The sequence below is a fragment of the Lagopus muta genome, chromosome Z (assembly GCF_023343835.1).
Source record: "Lagopus muta isolate bLagMut1 chromosome Z, bLagMut1 primary, whole genome shotgun sequence".
In the NCBI taxonomy this organism is placed as follows: domain Eukaryota; kingdom Metazoa; phylum Chordata; class Aves; order Galliformes; family Phasianidae; genus Lagopus; species Lagopus muta.
The window spans coordinates 69,119,008-69,136,668 of NC_064472.1; positions in this window are offsets into that span (position 1 = coordinate 69,119,008).

Consider the following 17,661-nt stretch of genomic DNA (forward strand, 5'->3'; position numbering starts at 1 on the left):
GTTCTAAGCCCTGCTGTGAACTGGGTTGCCAACCATGAGATCAGACTGCCCAGGGCCTTATTCAGCCTGGCTTTGAATGCCTCCAGAGATGGAGAAACCACAGAGATGGTTGCATGAGTACCAGATGTGGAGACAGATCATGGGAAATTCTGATTCTCTGTGCAATATGTAGTACTAATGTGTCAGAATTCTGGGGGTTTATTTGTGATTAGTTGTTTCAGAGTTTTTTTGTGTTTGTTTTCTCTCAATTAAAAAAAAAAAAAAAAGAAAAAGGTTGTGAAATATTGTAGAGCTGGTAAACATGTCCCCACGTGAAAACTACAGCAAACATGCAAACATTACCTATGTCTATGCGTTTGAGTTTTGGGGCGATCTACAATAAGCAAGGATAATGTTACTATTTCTGTTCATGGATAATACCCATGCTCCTTAAAAGAAAGTAATTTTGAGCTAAATCAAAGCAAAACCTACACAAAAGCAGGTTTCAGAACAATTAAGAGAAATAAATCTCAGCAAAAAAGAAAATGCAGTACTTAGCTGTTCCTTTAATTCATTTAATATGCTAATAAAAAAGACATTTTTAAAAGATTCAGTGATGAATATCTTGTCCTGTGCAGTATCATTCAAGGGCTTGCCCTTCAATTATCTAATTAGTGTCAGAAGGATACTGTTGATGATAATCATTATATTTGGCACTTGCTGTATATAGCATCTTTTGTACAACCATGTCAAAGATATCACAAATGTCATTTAATTGCTATTCTCATCAATTCTTTCACACAGTAATATTAATATTTTATTCATAGAATCATAAAATTATAGATTGCTTGGGTTGGAAGGGATCAAAAAGATCATCCAGTTCCAATCCCCTGCCATGAATAAGGTTGCCACCCACAAGGTAAGGCTGCCCAAGATCCATTCAATCAGACTCACTTAATATCTAACCTGTTTTTCCCTTAATTTGGTTTAAAACCATTCCCCCTTGTCCTGTCATTATCAGATCACGTAAAGTCATTCTCCACCTTGTTTACCATCTTCCATTCTGTTCTAAAAAGCCATACCGAGGTCTTCACAGTGTTCACTTCTCCAGGCTGAACAAATCCAGTTCCTTCAGCTGTCTTCATAGGAGAGGTGCTCCAGCCCTCTGATCATCCTTTTGGCCCTTTGTTAGGTTTATGTGGACCCATATTTCAAGCCAGGCCCCTTTGGATGCCATTGTTTTCTTCTGTAGTGTCAGCTGCACCGCTCAGCTTAGTATCATCAGCAAACCTGCTGAGGGTGCATGCAATTGCACTATCCAGATTACTAATAAATATGTTAAAGAGTACCAGTCTGAAGATGGATTCCTGGAGGACAGCACTCATCACTGGCCTCTGCCTGAACATAGAACCATTGACCACAATCACTGGATGTGACCGTCCAAATAATTCTTTCTCCACTGAATAGACCCCCCTTCAAAATCATCTCTCTCCAATTTAGAGATAAGGATGTGGGACCATATCAAAGGCCTTGCAGAAGTCCTGGTAGATTACATCAGCTGAACCCCTCTTTGTTTGCTGTTGCTGTCAGTCCATCAGAGAAGGCCACCAGGTTGGTCAGGCACAATCTGCCCTTGTTGAAGCCACTCTGGTTGCCTCAGATCACCTGCTCATTCTTCATGTGCTTTAACACAGCTTCCAAGAGAGCTCTTTTGCTCTTACGAAGGAATCCTTAAAGTGCTGCCAGTTCTGTTCACTCCTTTGTCCCCAAGGACAGTCTCCGAGGGAACCCCATCCAGTAATTCCTTAAACAGCCCAGTGATCACTTTCCTGAAGCTCACGGTCACGTCCTTGTTTTTTGCCAGGCCCATCCTCTTCAAGTTCACAAACTCTGCCACGGCTTAACTTCATCTCAGCCAAAATCATCACAGTCCATTCTGTCCACAACATCGACCACCAAAGTGCACCAATGTCTGCCTAAACCACTGATCAGCTGCTAAAACTCATCTACAAAGTGATAGCTTTTCAGACTATTTCATACAGGAAAATAAAAAAGGAAAATACAGTAGTATTCGTTTAGGAAATTTCACTGCTGCGCCATTCCAATAAAAATACGCTTCACACTCAGGTAGATACAGTTTATGTTTAAAAGAAAACCCTATTCACCTCTAAAAGAAAGATTTTTATGTTATTTTAAAATCTGAGTCGTTCATTGCTTTTTTAGGTGGAACAGTGGCAATTAAAGAGAGAATGAAAAACCCAGCACAGTAAATGTACAAGAAATTACATATCAGATGGACAAACTTTTGAGCAAACAGGTCTAACCTTATAACTTTTCAACAGAACTACATAACAAGAAGACACATGGTTTAACATATTTTATGACTGATTTGGCAGAAAGATTTGCAGCACCCTCTGCATGCTATCATTTCTGAACGTGGCTTCATATTCTCCTTTGCAGTCTTGTTTCTGTCACAGGCATATTACATAACTATTTAAGATAGATGATCCCTTTTGTTCTGTTCATTGCCAAGAGTACACCCATTCAATGCTAGCCAAGAAAGTAGAATAGAGAAGTCATAAAACTGTAGAATAACCCAAGTTGGAAGGAACCCACAAGGAGTCATCGAGCTCAACTCCTGGCTCCCCACACAACCAAAATCAAATCCTGTGTCTGTGGGTAGTATCCAAGCAATCCTTGAGCTCTGGCAGCTGGGGCCATGTCCACTGCCCTGGGAAGCTGTTCCATGCTCATCACCCTCTGATGCAGAATGTTTTCCCAGAGAAATCTGTTTTTCTGATCTATCTGCTAGGATATCAAAAGTATTGTATGCCTAAATCTGTCGCTATGCTGTTGAGCATAAATTGAACTCCACACATCTATATTCAGCCATTCTCCAAGACAAGAATAGAAACTTCACAGCAATGGACAGAATTACCAATGCAGACTGAAAATATAATTTATCACACAACCTCCAACATGTGAATCTCTTTTGTAAACATTTTACTGCACCACATAGGTAATACGTCCTATTATTGTGTGGTAATACACCTAAAGTTACAGATGCGTAAGTGTAGACTCTTTGAGCATGAGAACAGTAGTAGGACTCTGATCAGAACAACAGTGAAACAACACACAGTCTTGTCCCAGATATCCACATGAAGAGAGGCCAGATTAGGCTGCATACTTTTTCAACCTTATTTTAGAGGCACAGGAAAAGTAGATTGAGAACAAACATGGATTATGGTTCCAATGTGGATTTCATTTTGTTTATGATAGTTTCTTTTGTCTTGGAAATCTGTGACCTTGTTTTAAGCAAAGAATTCTAAAGCTAATGAAGTATCATCCATAAACAGAACAGTATGTGAAATTTCAGCACATTAACCTAATTTATACCCCTAAGTTAAGGGTTAATAGGAATCTGAGTTTGTATTTTATCTAGGTCAGTTAATTCATTGTTCTCCTATGTATGGATTCAGACGAGAATGTATGGATTCAGATGAGAAATCGCCTGACATTTAAAGATGTATAGAAAATGTACTAATTTTGAATAAAAAGTGGTAAATCTTACTTTCCTGGCAGGTAGTCTCCTGCTGTGATTTTCTAACAAGAAATTACATGAAATACTTCTCCTAAATTCCTCTTTAAAACTCTTCATGTTACATGACTGTCTGCTTTTATTGTCAAAAGAAGATTCCTTATTAATGTTACGCATCTTTCACTCCATCTTTTTCTCAGCATTCTAACTCTACTCCATTTGTGTATCTAATTCACTTCTTAAATTTGCACAACTGCCTCAAAGGTGGGATTTTCAGCTAATTATATTCTACAGCATTTAATGCATTAGATTCCACCTAACCCTTCCATCCTATTATGGCATTCATACTATGTGATATTACATCCATCACTGATTTCTGTGTGGGGTGGAGGAAGTAGCAATACTGAGACTTTAACATCTACTTTAGTCCAGTGCAGAACAATTTCTCTGAAATGCCAAGTGGAGTCAGATTTTCTTCTGTCTTCCAAAATGTTTAGTTGTTTTTGTTGGGCTTGTTTGCTTGTTTTCTGCCAGATTTATGCTCAGTATTAAACAGGTTGCAAAATGAGAAAGCTCAAGCAGGCAGTCCAACTACCAAGCAATAGGAGAATTTTTAGCTCCAACTGTAAAATTATTGAGACAAAATGAACTAATGAAATACTGTACTGATGGCACTGTGAGAGATCTACCACATGCTCTATAGAAGCAGTGAAAACAGATGGCTCTTATTTTTAAAGTCTTTCCCAGGTAAAGAGTCATGCGATGTACCTCCTGCAATACTGAGAGTGGCCTGTGACCTGAACATCAACGGCTTTCCCTAAATAAAACTGGAACTGAAATTCATTCAGACATGAATCACAGTGGCTTCAAAATTCAAAGAGAATATAAAGGCTTTTGAAGGAGTTAAATTTTTAAATGTTTTAACTTCTTTTATGTTCTCTTTCATGAATACACGAAGACGATTGCCAAAATAAAATGGGCACTTTCAGTCTGCAGAACGGCAAATAATCTGGAGTTTTTCCCCCCCAAGAGAGTTTATAAACAGCTGCTGTTATTCCAGCCACATCCTCTATAAGTTCACATCAACTAGCTGTTCGCACATCTTCTTTGGCAGAAGCAGCTCAAAAAGCCATCTGTATTCGCCTTTACCTGGATTAATAATGGCAAACTGTTACCATTTAGTTATACAGACAAATGTAGAACAAAATAGATCCAGCACATGAGTTTAAATACTTCATCTGTGTAGTGATTATCCCTTTCTCTTCACATCTATGGGATTACTCCTGATTACATGGCAGTGAGCACAGCTTATATCAATGCCAATATAAATGATAAAATTTACCACATGTAAGTCATACAATTTGATGATTAGTCATTCCATTGTTATGCGACTATGTGAAAGTAGGACCAAAATGGATTGACATTTAGAATCAAACACTTTTTGTTCTTTGGCAGCCACCTCTACTTTTAGCCAGTAAGACCTAAGTATCCCTGCAGGGATGGGTTGAGGCATTCCTGTTGATCTGGCAGGTCGTTTGAAATGCTCAACACCACAACTAACACACTGTAACTGGCAGTATCATTTTGGTTACTGTAGGAGAGTAAACTCAATTTCATTGGTAGTAGGCAGATTTGTTGTGTCATCTCAGCTATTTGGCTGCTAAATGAAACAATGGGTTGAAAAGGCAATAGCATCTTTAACACCTGAAGTTAGATCTACGATATAATTTCTCTCTTTCCTAAACCACCAGTACAATGTACAGTGTGTATATCCCATCTCCTGATGGCCACCCTGCTGCATATTAAAACAACAAATAACAACAGAATTCTACATCTGAAAATTCAGAACCTTTCCAGTCCATTGGAAACATAAAATAGGCTCTGTTTCCATTGGTACAGTTTCTAGGCAGTGTAAAATGCAGTAGGAAAAAGAGGCACGACAGTGTCTCAAATGGATTGCTCTCCAAATCTCCTTACATTTTCAGCAGTTTGTAAAAATGGGGATTTTACAAGAAGTACATAAAAAGAATTAATCAAATTTACTGTAATGGTAATATATTGATTAACATAGATACAAAGGTTAGGTTGGCCTAACACCAATTTTCAATCAATCAACTGTAAAGTGACAGTGGCATTTTAAGTTTTTAGCATTCTGCTTTAAAAGCATCTGGACTTGTTGGCTTATCTGTGCTTTTAACTAGAAAAAAAACAATTGTACAGAGACTAGATCTATCCTTTGAACTTTATATGAGATAAATACTGACAACTCATTTTTGAATGTGTATTTATAGTAAGGAAAAACCCGTTCTCAAGGTCCTTTGTCTTTCCATTTGCACTTCAGAATTATTTCAAGGCAGCACAGGTCTTTGTAGATTACACAGAGACAAAAGATCAATCTGACTTCAAAGAGATCTGTTGGAGAAGAGCTGCACTAAGTGCGTCGTTGTATTCTGACATCAAGGAGATTGTAAGAGCTGCTGGACAGAAAGGCATTTGAGTCCATATTTGTTGAAACACTGCTACTAACCTTATTACTCAGTAGAATTTGCTTGTGCTCTATGAATGGTTTTGGAAGTACAGACAGTGAAATAATTTCCTTCTGAGCTGATGGATACACTGATGGTTCCTAGAGTGGCTTGAAAAAAGCACATGATGAAGAACTTCCTTCCTGGAGTTCTGGAGGTCTGTCTTATACCTGTTGCATGTGATTTACTTTGATGGAAATCAAGCATACATGCATAATATAGTTAAAAATCTCTGGGCCTGATAGGACCCTAATCATTAGTTTCCCAGAAGAGATGCAAAATAAGTTTGTCAGATTAAGATGGCCAGCAGATTGAGGGAGGTGATCTCTTGCTCTGATCTGCCCTGGTGAGGCCACACGTGGAGTACTGAGCCTATTTCTGGGCTCCTCATTTCACAAAAGGCAGGGAACTGCTGGAAACAGTCTAATGGAAGGTCACAACGATTAGGGACCTGGAGTATCTCCCCTCTGAGGAAAGGCTGAGAGACCTGGAGCTGCTCTGCCTTGAGAAGAGAATGATGAGAGGGGATCATCTCAACACTCAAAAATACCTGAAAGGTGGTGTAGAATGGATGGGGCCAGGCTCTTTTTGGTGTTGATCAGCAACAGGAGAAAAAGAAATGAGGACTAATTGGATCACCATCAACACATGGACCAGAAATGTCTTCACTGTGAGGGTGACAAAGCACTGAAACAAACCGAACAGAGAGGTTGTGGAATTAAATTCTCTGTAGATAGACAAAACCTGCATGGACACTTTCCTTTGTAACCTACCATAGAGAGCAGCTTTTTTTTCTGCAGAGAATCCCTGTGATTCTGTGATTCGGCCAAGATCAGCCACAGCTAGGTGGTCCTCAACATGTTCTGGCACGTGGGGCTATTCCTTCTCAGCACAGGACTCTGCACTTCTCCTTGTTGAACTTCATGATGTTTTTGTCAGCTCAGCTCTCCAGTCTGCCACAGTCAGGCATTCCCTCCTGTTTTATGCTATTTGCAAACCTGTTGAGTGTACAGCCTACCCTATTGTCCATGTTCTTAACATGCGTTGTACTCCATCAACACAACATGTTACTTTAAGTAAGAAAGAATTTGCGTTTTATTTTTGTTCTGCTTTAAAGCACTGCTAAATCATATTCATGTAGTTCACGAAGAACATCATGGAGCTCACATTTTTAAACAGAAATGAGGCAAACAGGATATACTAAGTAGTAATGAAAATCTGTTTTCCTCAATTGAGTGAAGCATTCCACTCTGAGATCACGATTTTTATAATCTAACGTAGAGCAGTACACCATAGTAAAAAGAGATGGTATGTCACAGGAAGAGGATTCTGAGACAATTTAAGCATCCCTGTGCTGTGATCTAGCACAAATGCTGCTTGCTAGAGCAGCCTTTTAGCTTGGCCCAGCCACATTTATAGCTTGCTTATTTATCAATTTGCAGTAAGCCCTGCTGCAAAACACTAGGCACATTTACATTCACAGCTGAACGACCCATCAGCAGCTTTTTTTTTTTTATCTTTGAAGGTAATTCCCCACGAGTCAGAAATTAGAGTCTACAACAAAGCCCTCTAAAAGAAAATATCTATGTTTGGGCCAAAATCTTTGCGCTAAAGACAACTTCATTTCCAGATATGCACATCATTATATTTCTGTGGTTCCATTAATCCTGGAAAAACTCACTTGCCTAGGGCAAATCTCACTGCACATCTTTAAAAGAAATCCTTTCATACTAGACTAGACAGGAAAGATCACATAAAAGTTGTTAGTTCCAATAAGACTTCATTCATTGGGTAGGTCTTTGAGCAAATAATGTTCTGAAGAGTGCCCATAATGCAACAGGCAGCTCTTTTTCATGATGACAGAAAATTATCCTAAGAGATGGCCGCAAAGCTTACATGAATTCCAATGTTGTATAGGGCAATATCTTTTTCTCTTTTATTAAATATGGCTATCTTGCTTTATTTCTGTGGAGCTTTTGCACAAAGCTATTTTCAGTCCACAATATAGAGGAACTCTTCCTTTTGCCTAGGGATAGCTCACTGACACAATAGGGCTCTAAAAAAATCTCCTACCACACAGCCTGGCTGGCAAAACCTACTTTTTGAGCTCTTATGACTGTGACAGGATAGACACTGTTCTCATTTTCTGATTCAGCCCAAATTTGTAGAGGAGACAGAAATACCTTGTGGTACTTCCCTCTTCAGCAGCATCACACATGGATTCTCTTTTGTGCTACAACTTCTGTTTTGCTACTTAATAATGAATAAAGCAATTGAGAGAGACTTTAAACTACTGGGGCTTCACGAGCATAGGTCATTGAATTTTGCACCAATGAAAAATATTTATGCAGCGCTGATTCTTTTCCTGCTCACATCAGGAGGATTATTTTCATGAGTTGGATTTTTCCCATGAAACTCATGAACAATTTGCATCGTCTGGATACTAGAAAGCCACTTAATGGAAAAAGATGGTCTTATGAGAACAGAGAGATTATGTACACAAATGGGTAGAAGTGAACTAGGTTTAACATCTCATTGAAAGAGCAGAGCTTTTCAGCAAAGTAGACTCAAACTGCAGGAAGGTCTTCTTCATTAACTCACTTTATAATCCATTTCTTCCTTAATGAGGAGAAGAAAGTACATTTATTTCAGGGAAGATCTATGCCATCAAATGCATGTTATTTGTTCTTGGCTTCCTTCTGATTGCAAAGTTAAAGTGATTGAAATTATTCATAGCAAAGCAATTCTGTCAGCCCACCCAATAAAGATCACCAGCCCGAATTAACCAATCCCAAACAATGAAGAAAGGCATAACTGAATATTCAGAAATTGAAAATGATCCTATTATCATATAGTTCCATCTTTTTTTATGTATGATTAAAGGTAAGGAGAAAACAAATTTTGGAAGGATAAGATTTTCATTTAAAACAGCATATTACACAGTTCTCACAGACTACTTTTCAGCTGAGATCATTATTAACACATTGGATAAAAGAATTCTAGCAGTACAAATTACATGGATTTAAATGTTCACAATACCAATGTACTTTTGCAAGGATAAACTGCTCCAAATAGTCTTGGCAGCAGATCTATTTAGATCAACAAAATGTAGCATCCTTTGAACTATGTTCAAAGCTCCAGAGAGGATATTACTTGGTCAAAACTAATTTACTGGTCAGTAAGCAAGAGCTTAAAACAAGAACTGCTTCCAATTTAATGGTTTCATGTTTTGCACTTGAGAAATGCTCTCCTTTGTCATCACCGGGAAGTACTCTGATGTTTTCACGCAAAACAAAATCTGAAGCAGGAGAGAAAAAAAAAATCTAATATTAATTAGACATAAATTATTCCTAATCTACACAAAGTACTTAATCCCCAGTTCACAGAAATGCAAATTGCACTTCAGAAACAATAAGTTAACAAGACATTTGTCAGAAGCAAATAGGGGACCAAGCTCACTATAAAATATAGAACAAGCACTTCCAGCTCATTGCAAAGAACACACTGATTGAAGAATTACTCTGAAGTGCACAGAAATGCAGAGCGGAAAACTGTAGAAATAAAAATATTTACATTGTGCATGTGTTCATCTGTTGAAGTTTGGAAAAAAATGTCACTGAAGAAAAGTACTTCTATTGAATTTCATCCTTAGATTTCATTATAAGTGGAAAACACATTCTTCTCATTGATTTACAGTGATCCAGGAGGAATAAGAAAAATAGATAAAACACTGAAGAAATTTCAAGGCTTTGTCACTATTTTATTTCCCCCTTTTTTTTTTTTTTTTTTTTTTTCTTCCCAGGGTTTTTTAAAGGACATCAGTGAGAGGTTAGAAATTTTAACAGAAACGTAAGTAATGAAAATATTTAAGTGCCACAGTGGTAATAAGTATTTTAAGCAAGCTGCTGAAGACATCCTCTGCTTCTGGACTTAACCACCACCTTGTGGCACTGAAAATAAAGATTGCCTATAGTGAATTACTCCTCCACAGGGTAAGAGCATGCTAGAGTAATCCATTAAGTGATCTGATCCACTTTGGCAACTTGAACATTAGTACTAAGAAGACCAGAAAACAAAAGATTTTGTTTCTTGTAGAAGAGTGAAAGTTACCACCACAACACTGAAAGGCAAAGTGTTTGCTAGATTGTTAACTTGCATCTTCAATAAAATATCTGTGGCCTATGACAAGGAAGAGGTGTAAGGTCTCAGCCTAAAACAGCCTTTAATTTTTGAAAACAGAGCTCTATGGCAGGGAACAGGCTTGTGATGCAGCGGTGATGGCAGTTTTCTTTATCACAGATAGATCAGCAGATTGGAGTATCACAAATGTATTTTCTGCCCATGAAAAGACAAAAAGAGTACTCAGAAAGTTAAAGGTAAAAATTAAAGGTTTCATATGCAGAAAATATTGAAGAAAATAATAAAGCATCTATAAAATAATAAAAAATATAGCTAGCAGGAAACAATTCATAAAGAATCTTCAGCACCAAACTAGTTAATTTATTCCTATGACAACGCAACAGGCCTCGTGGATAAAGAAGTGTCTGAATTTGTCATGTATCTCAGCTTTAGTACAGTTTGTGACATTTATAAGATTCTTCCAAGCTAGGGAAATGTAAACTGCATGAAACTGCTGTAAACCATATTTTGTTGGAACTGCATACAATCATTGCCAGTGGTCCAACACGGTGCTGAAAGGGCCAATTATATAGGCTGCAGTACTACATACTGCTGCTGTGAAAACTGCTGAAAAACTGAAAATTAATTTTGTCAGGGTGGAGAGAAATCACACACACTGGAAAACAAAGCTGTGTTCAGGAATCCAAAAAACAATTTGAAAAATACTACTTAATTCCACAAGAGAATGTGCAAAGTTTGTGAAGTGATAGAAAAAAATAATATGTCTGGATGGAGGGTGGCAAATGAAGGCATACAGAGATAGATGTGCAGAAAAAGGTCTGGTGGATAACAAGTTCATAAAACATCAATTCTGATCTATTTTTCTAATGCAAAAACTGTGCCTTTTTGAGTTTGGGATACTAAGTCAATAAATGATCAATTGGAGAAATTAATCGATCTATGAAATTGGGAAAGTATGTAAGACTGTGGGCTCTTTAGCTTAGACTAAAGAGATAAAAATGATTTAAATAGTCAAAACATATTTGAAGAAGATTCAGCAAGGAACAAGCAAATAAATTTTTCAGTTTGTCTTCTGGGAATGAGATGGGATTGTGTTCCTGGTATTTAGATCAGAGGTCAGGAAAAGCTGTCTAACATTGAGGTTAGCTAAAAGCTGGGAGTTTGACTAAGGAGATTCTTCTACCATTTGCCTAGGGCTAATGATCTCTCTATCTAAAATCAGCATAGAACATATAACCCTAAATTCTCCAAATATCTTTTAAATATCCACCTCCTAGCATAATAAATGATTAAATCAACATTTGATTTACTGGAGGGAATTCTGCTATTATGCTGAGAAAGGAAGCTTCATCCATGCAGTGCTGCATCTAACAGAACAGTATACTCCTGTATCCTTTCTAATGCATACAAGCAGCCTGAACAAAACCATTCAGCTTAGCACTGCTACTGAGCATAAGATAGTCATCATACATGCTGTACTCCTCTCCACCCCCCCCCTCCCCTCCCCCCAAATGCATCCTTTGATCATACTCTAATTTACAACAACACATTTTCTTGGCTTCTGAGCACTGCCTGGTACAAAAATATACATGTCACAGCAATTATAATTGCTGCTCCACAACTATTCCCACTCAATGTCAATTGAAATTCAATTTCTTTTACTGGGGAAAGCCACGAGGAGCCAATTACTGTTACTATAACACAGTGCATTTTACCTCAGGCATCACTTAGGTTCCAAACAAAAACATTTCAGATCTTGCTTGCAGTCTTCCTTGTGATAAGTTCCTCAGACTCCCTGCAGTAGCACTCTATCAAGGGAGGGATTCATTAAATACATCTAATATGGTCATTTTAGCACATAAATAAATACATTCAATATTCAGTGCTGTTTACTCTTTGTCTTACAAACTGTGCTCCACAGCATCGCACCAAACTCTCCCTGTTGCAACTCAGTCATGGACAAAGTTGGTGAAATTCTTTACATTTTGGGTTTAATTCCCCCACCTGGGCGGAGCTGGCAATTCTCTGTGCCAGGATAAGAGAGCCTCATTGTGCTGTGGATGTTACACTCACAACAGATATTCCCGTGAGTTCACAGGATTATGTCATAGAATTATAGAATGCACTGAGTTTGAAGAGATCTTAAACATCATCCAGTTCCAACCCACCAGCCATGGCCAGGGTTGCCGACCATTAGTGAAGCGCTCACTTGCATTTTTTAAAATAAAATAATTACTGAGGAGCATTTCCAAATGTCTCATGGGTTTCTCAGCTTCCTGCAGGATTGAGGGTGAGGGTCTGAAAATCTGCAGCAGATGTACTCCCATGTTGAGTCCTATAAGCAGTTGGGTTCCATCAGCAGAACCTATGTCGCTGAGGACAGAGAAGATGCATTCAGAAACTGAGCTGATAGGCACATGAACAGTGCAAAGGCTGAAAATAATTTTATATCATTGTGATTCAGAGCTATCACTGGTATGGAAACAACAGTACATCAAAGTGTTGCAGATGAACTTGTAAAGGTAACACAATGGGTTTCAAGCTAAATTCTTAATTCTACAGCTTACACTGTGAAAATTACAAAGCAGCTTAAGCACCACCCAGGAAGCAAAGAAAAATGTCTTATTTTCTTAGCAACTGCTCTATTACAGACAAATCTATAAATCTACTCATGCATCTGTTTCTTCTTTTTCACAAGGTTGCATGAATTCCAAAATTTGCTAACATGATGTAACAGCACCACTCTTTTCCTCAACATGCTGAGTAGGAGCACTGATATCCAAAAAGTATTAGCAACAGATTTCAATATGTATAGACTACAGCCCTCCAACATGCAATGAACTGGATTCCAAAACATCCTGGTCTTGATGGTAGCAATTAATATTGCAAATTTTGATTTTGAGCATTCTTCAGAATTAATCTGTAGAAAGAGATTTTCAGTGCAGAAACAAAAGGAATGATTTGTATAATTCTTAATAAGTTTCTAAAGTGGTGTCATATGAGTAGAGGAAGACAGAAAAAAAAATAAAACAACAAACGGAAGATAGCAAAAGTTTCTTAAAGAATGGAAAAAATTAATTGACACTTCAGTGGTTTCCAATACCGCAGTTCACATCCTGGCTAAATGAAAGGATTATCAGGTAGGATCAATCTAAAAACATAGACCATCTCAATTTTCTAGCTCTTTATCTGTAAAATGAGAAAAAAATGAACTTCCCTCCCCCTTTGATTGAGTGCATCGATTGACTTAGGAATATCACACCAAACAATGGCCATCTCTCACTGTGACTGTGTGACAAAGCAGGCAAATGTGAAGACAGAAACACTATATGGTAAGAAGCCTACAGGATTTGAGTAAGTGTTTTAGGCATTTTAAGAAAATGTATTTCCAAATATTTAAGTAGTGCTGGGAATAAAAGTTATCTGATTACTTTGCACTGTGAAGAACAAGTGATTACTGTTTGCATACTGTGTAAGGGAAAGCAATGGGGGTTATGCTCATGTTGAAGCCACAGTGAATGAGCTGTGTAATTGACAAATGCAGTCAGCTCAGTGAACCCACACAGGACACTGAATAGCATTTTGCTGGCCACAGGGTCAGGAGAGCTACATCGTCTAAAACTGTACAGTGATTGCACGTTATGTGATGGAGTTTTCCTGTGCAAACAGAAAGGTGTTTTCACACCCTGATGGCATGCCCTGATTTCAGCCATCACTTAAGCTTATGCTGATGCTCACAGAAAGCAAGGTGCTGCTGGACTCAGGAGCAGAGCATCTTATCTATGGTGTCGCACTGAGCTAAGCTTCAGCAGTGCACAGACTTCTGATACAGGGAACTTCTCTGTGCAAACTACATGAGACTGCCTACAGCTCGATACATTCAGAGTAAATAGTCCATTCACAAAAATATTAACAGGACTTTTCTACACACGTACACGTAAGTTCTTCAACGCATGTCTCTCCCAAAAGTTCTCCAGTAAGATAGCTACAATAGCATGACCAAGGAGAGAATCATAATATTTATCCATACATCCTCTGGAAACAGAATTGATATATTGCATCTGCTTCCATTCAGCCTTTCAGAAATTAATAATCAAAACCATAGGCATCCTGAGCTGGACAAGATGCCCACTGAGCTTCATTCTTTTGCAGGTTTGCATCAGACACTAAATATCATTATTAAAAAATAAATATCAAATTCCATATCTGTGGGAGTAATGCGCAGCCCTAATTTACCCCAGTCTTCCTCCTACAATTCAGATGTCAGGGAATAAGATAGCTGAGAGAAAAAAATGTGCAGAAATATCCTGTTCTCAGCTATAAACTTCAGCAGGCTTCAAATCTGTATGGCTAGCTTTTATTTTTTTTTAGTATGTGTGTGTGTGAATGTGATGAATGGGCCAGCAGTGATCCCAACCACCTTACTAAGAATATGTTTATATGAGAGAGCACAGGAGGCTTCTTTAGCATAATGACTCCACTAGGAAAGAGAAATGCATAACTATCACCTCCACCAACTGTGCTGACAGCAAGCCTGAAAAATAAAGAAGGAACACGGTTTCCACAGGGGCTTGTAATGTTCCTTTCTGGCCTCTGCTTGCAGGGACTCAGAACTCATGAACAATTTAAACAGTTCTGGAAAGCATGGCAGTTCCACTATGTGGGCTGTCAAGTTAATTTATGAGTGTGTATAATTGGGTGGTTTCTTTTTCTCTGGAAAGATTAAACTGCTGAGCCAAGAAAGATTATCTACCACGTCCAATACACAGACACAGATATTTTTGGGGTATGAAGAGAGAGAGAAGCAGAGAAGCATCTGCACAGCAACAAAGTCTGTACACTACAGAAATGTACCTCTGAATATACTTCCTAGACACAGAGGTCTCATCACCATTCACTTACAGGGCTGTAACTGCACAGATTACATGAACTGCCAAGGGCAATGGATCCAAGGCTTATGTGTGTAGCTTTTACTGTATTGACGATGCTTAGTGAATCACAGCTGCCTGCATTTAAGTGCATTCTTTAATTTGATAAGCAAAGACAACGTCTAAACTGGAAGAGCCGGGGCGCTTTGTAGCCTTCCGCTCTGAGACTAGACATGAAGAATATCTATTAGAACAAGGCCTGCATGTGAACATTCCCAGGCTGCACTCTCAAAGGAAGTCTGGGTGTATGAAGAGTGAAGGAACCGTGGGATATGCCATCACACTTTCCATCCCAAATGGCTGGAGGAAGAGAGGGGGAGACAAGAAGACACCAGCATGCACTTCAAACAGGGCAATAAAAAGCTTGCTTTGGTACACTGACAACAAAGAAAAAGAAATTAGGCTTCAAACCTTTCCAGTGGCAAATAGCCCTTGGTTTTTACCATTGAACAAGTGTTTTGAAGAACCTCAAGGATTTTACTTGCAGCTGTACCAAGCACTTGCAGAATATCTGGGCTTACAAAAGTAGACATGCAAGTATCTACTTTTAGTAGATATTCCCCAAAAGCTAGCACTGTTTGCATGACTCATTGCAACTTCTGCCTCAATTTTCTGTTGCCCAGTTATGCCTGATTTTAGAAAGTCTTACTGCTCGAGAAGGGATGCTCTCATTATGAAGCAGGACAAGTTCCCACAAGTTCCTTTCAACCTCATTTACCACAACTTTCAGTCACGATTATGCAGAGCGTCACTTAGCAGTATAATTGGAATTGCTCATAGAATCATAGAATCAGAGAATTATAGAATGGCCTGGGTTGAAAGGGACCACAATAATCATCTAATTTCAACCCCCCTACTCTGTGCAGGGTTGCCAACCACCAGACCAGGCTGCCCAGAGCCACATCCAGCCTGGCCTTGAATGCCTGCAGGGATGGGGCATCCACAGCCTCCTTGGGCAACCTGTTCCAGTGTGTCACCACCCTCTGTGTGAAAAAATTCCTCCTAATATCTAACCTAAATGTCCTAAATCTGTCTTAGTTTAAAACCATCCATCCCCGATTCCCCCCCCCACTCCCATCATACCACCATCCACCCTTGTAAAGAGCCATTATGAAGATACTGACACAGAAAATTAAAAATGGAAGAACTGGGCCAAGGTAGGGGCCAGCACAGGTCTTTTCCTCATTTAAATCTCTGTAGCTCAAAATAAATTTTGTAATCTCAGTGGACTGATCTAAGTATTAACAAAGAAGAGATCACTGTGAACATGAGGTCTTGTGAACAGCATGGTTCCAGACCCAGCTGCACCACCTGCTTCTATCTCCAACTAAAAAACACCCCACAAAGTCTAGGAATTATGTTGCATTGTCATATTCATCTTATTCAATTAATCTACAGTCATAATGACAAGACACATAAAAAGGAATGCATTTAATTAACATATTTAGAGTGGGGTTGATCTGAATTTACTGACATATCACATATGGTACTCCCCTTCCACGTACCTTTGCCTCACTTTACTTCTCACTGCTTTGCAAACAGGATGTCATTGACAACAAAGGTGGAAATATGTGTGAGATTTCTTTTGTATGTTAAGCCAAATGTAGCTGATCTGTGCAGTTCTAAACCCTGCTTGCACAAGAGCAAATTATATCAAAAATGGGCATCCTCCCCAATACAAACTAGTTGACAAGTGAACTAGTAGACAAACAAAAACCCCATTCTCATTAATTTAATATATTTTACTGGAAGTAAACCTGCTACTAATTGCTCTGCAGCAGCAATTCCTAGTAGTCAGGGACTGAGCACTGAATTTCCTCACCACCCAAAAACTTCCTGATAAATTTAAAGCTGAAACTGATTTCTCGTATACAAGACCATGACTGCATTCTTCCTTCACATATGAAAGCTCTTGTCCAAGAAATCCTTTTTCTCTTCATTCTAAAGTTATCCTCAGCTTCTGCAGTTCCACAGTGCAACTCACTTTGATAGATTTGAGTTTACACTTCCTAATACAGTAATATCCCATTGTAATGTGCAAAACCCTGTGGTTTGCTCTAGGTTAGGTGAATTGCTTTAAAAAATTGAAAAAGAATAAATAAATATTTATGCAAAATTTTAATGCATGCTCTGGAATTTGCCAAAAACAAAACAAAACAAAACAAACAAACAAACAAAAAATAACCACCAAAAAACAAAAACAAAACCAAGAAACAAAAAAATGCACAACCCCAAAACAAAACCTACACCCTTGGTTCTGAAATAGATTTTTCAAGGGAACTTACTATGGCTTTAAATATCTTTCTTCCATGTGAAGAGCAAGACTTTTCACTTAAACAAATTATGCTGTACCTTGTCAGCTTTTAGATGAAAACTTTAGAGCTTAAACCTCCGCCTTTCACTATCCATAATCTATTATAGTGCTGGAACTCATATACAGATTTCACAGTCCACAGTGCAATTGACTTCAACCTCTTTCCTCAGACAATAAATAAATTAGATAATATTAGAGCCTTTAAATTAACAAAAGGTTAAATAACATTTTATGAGT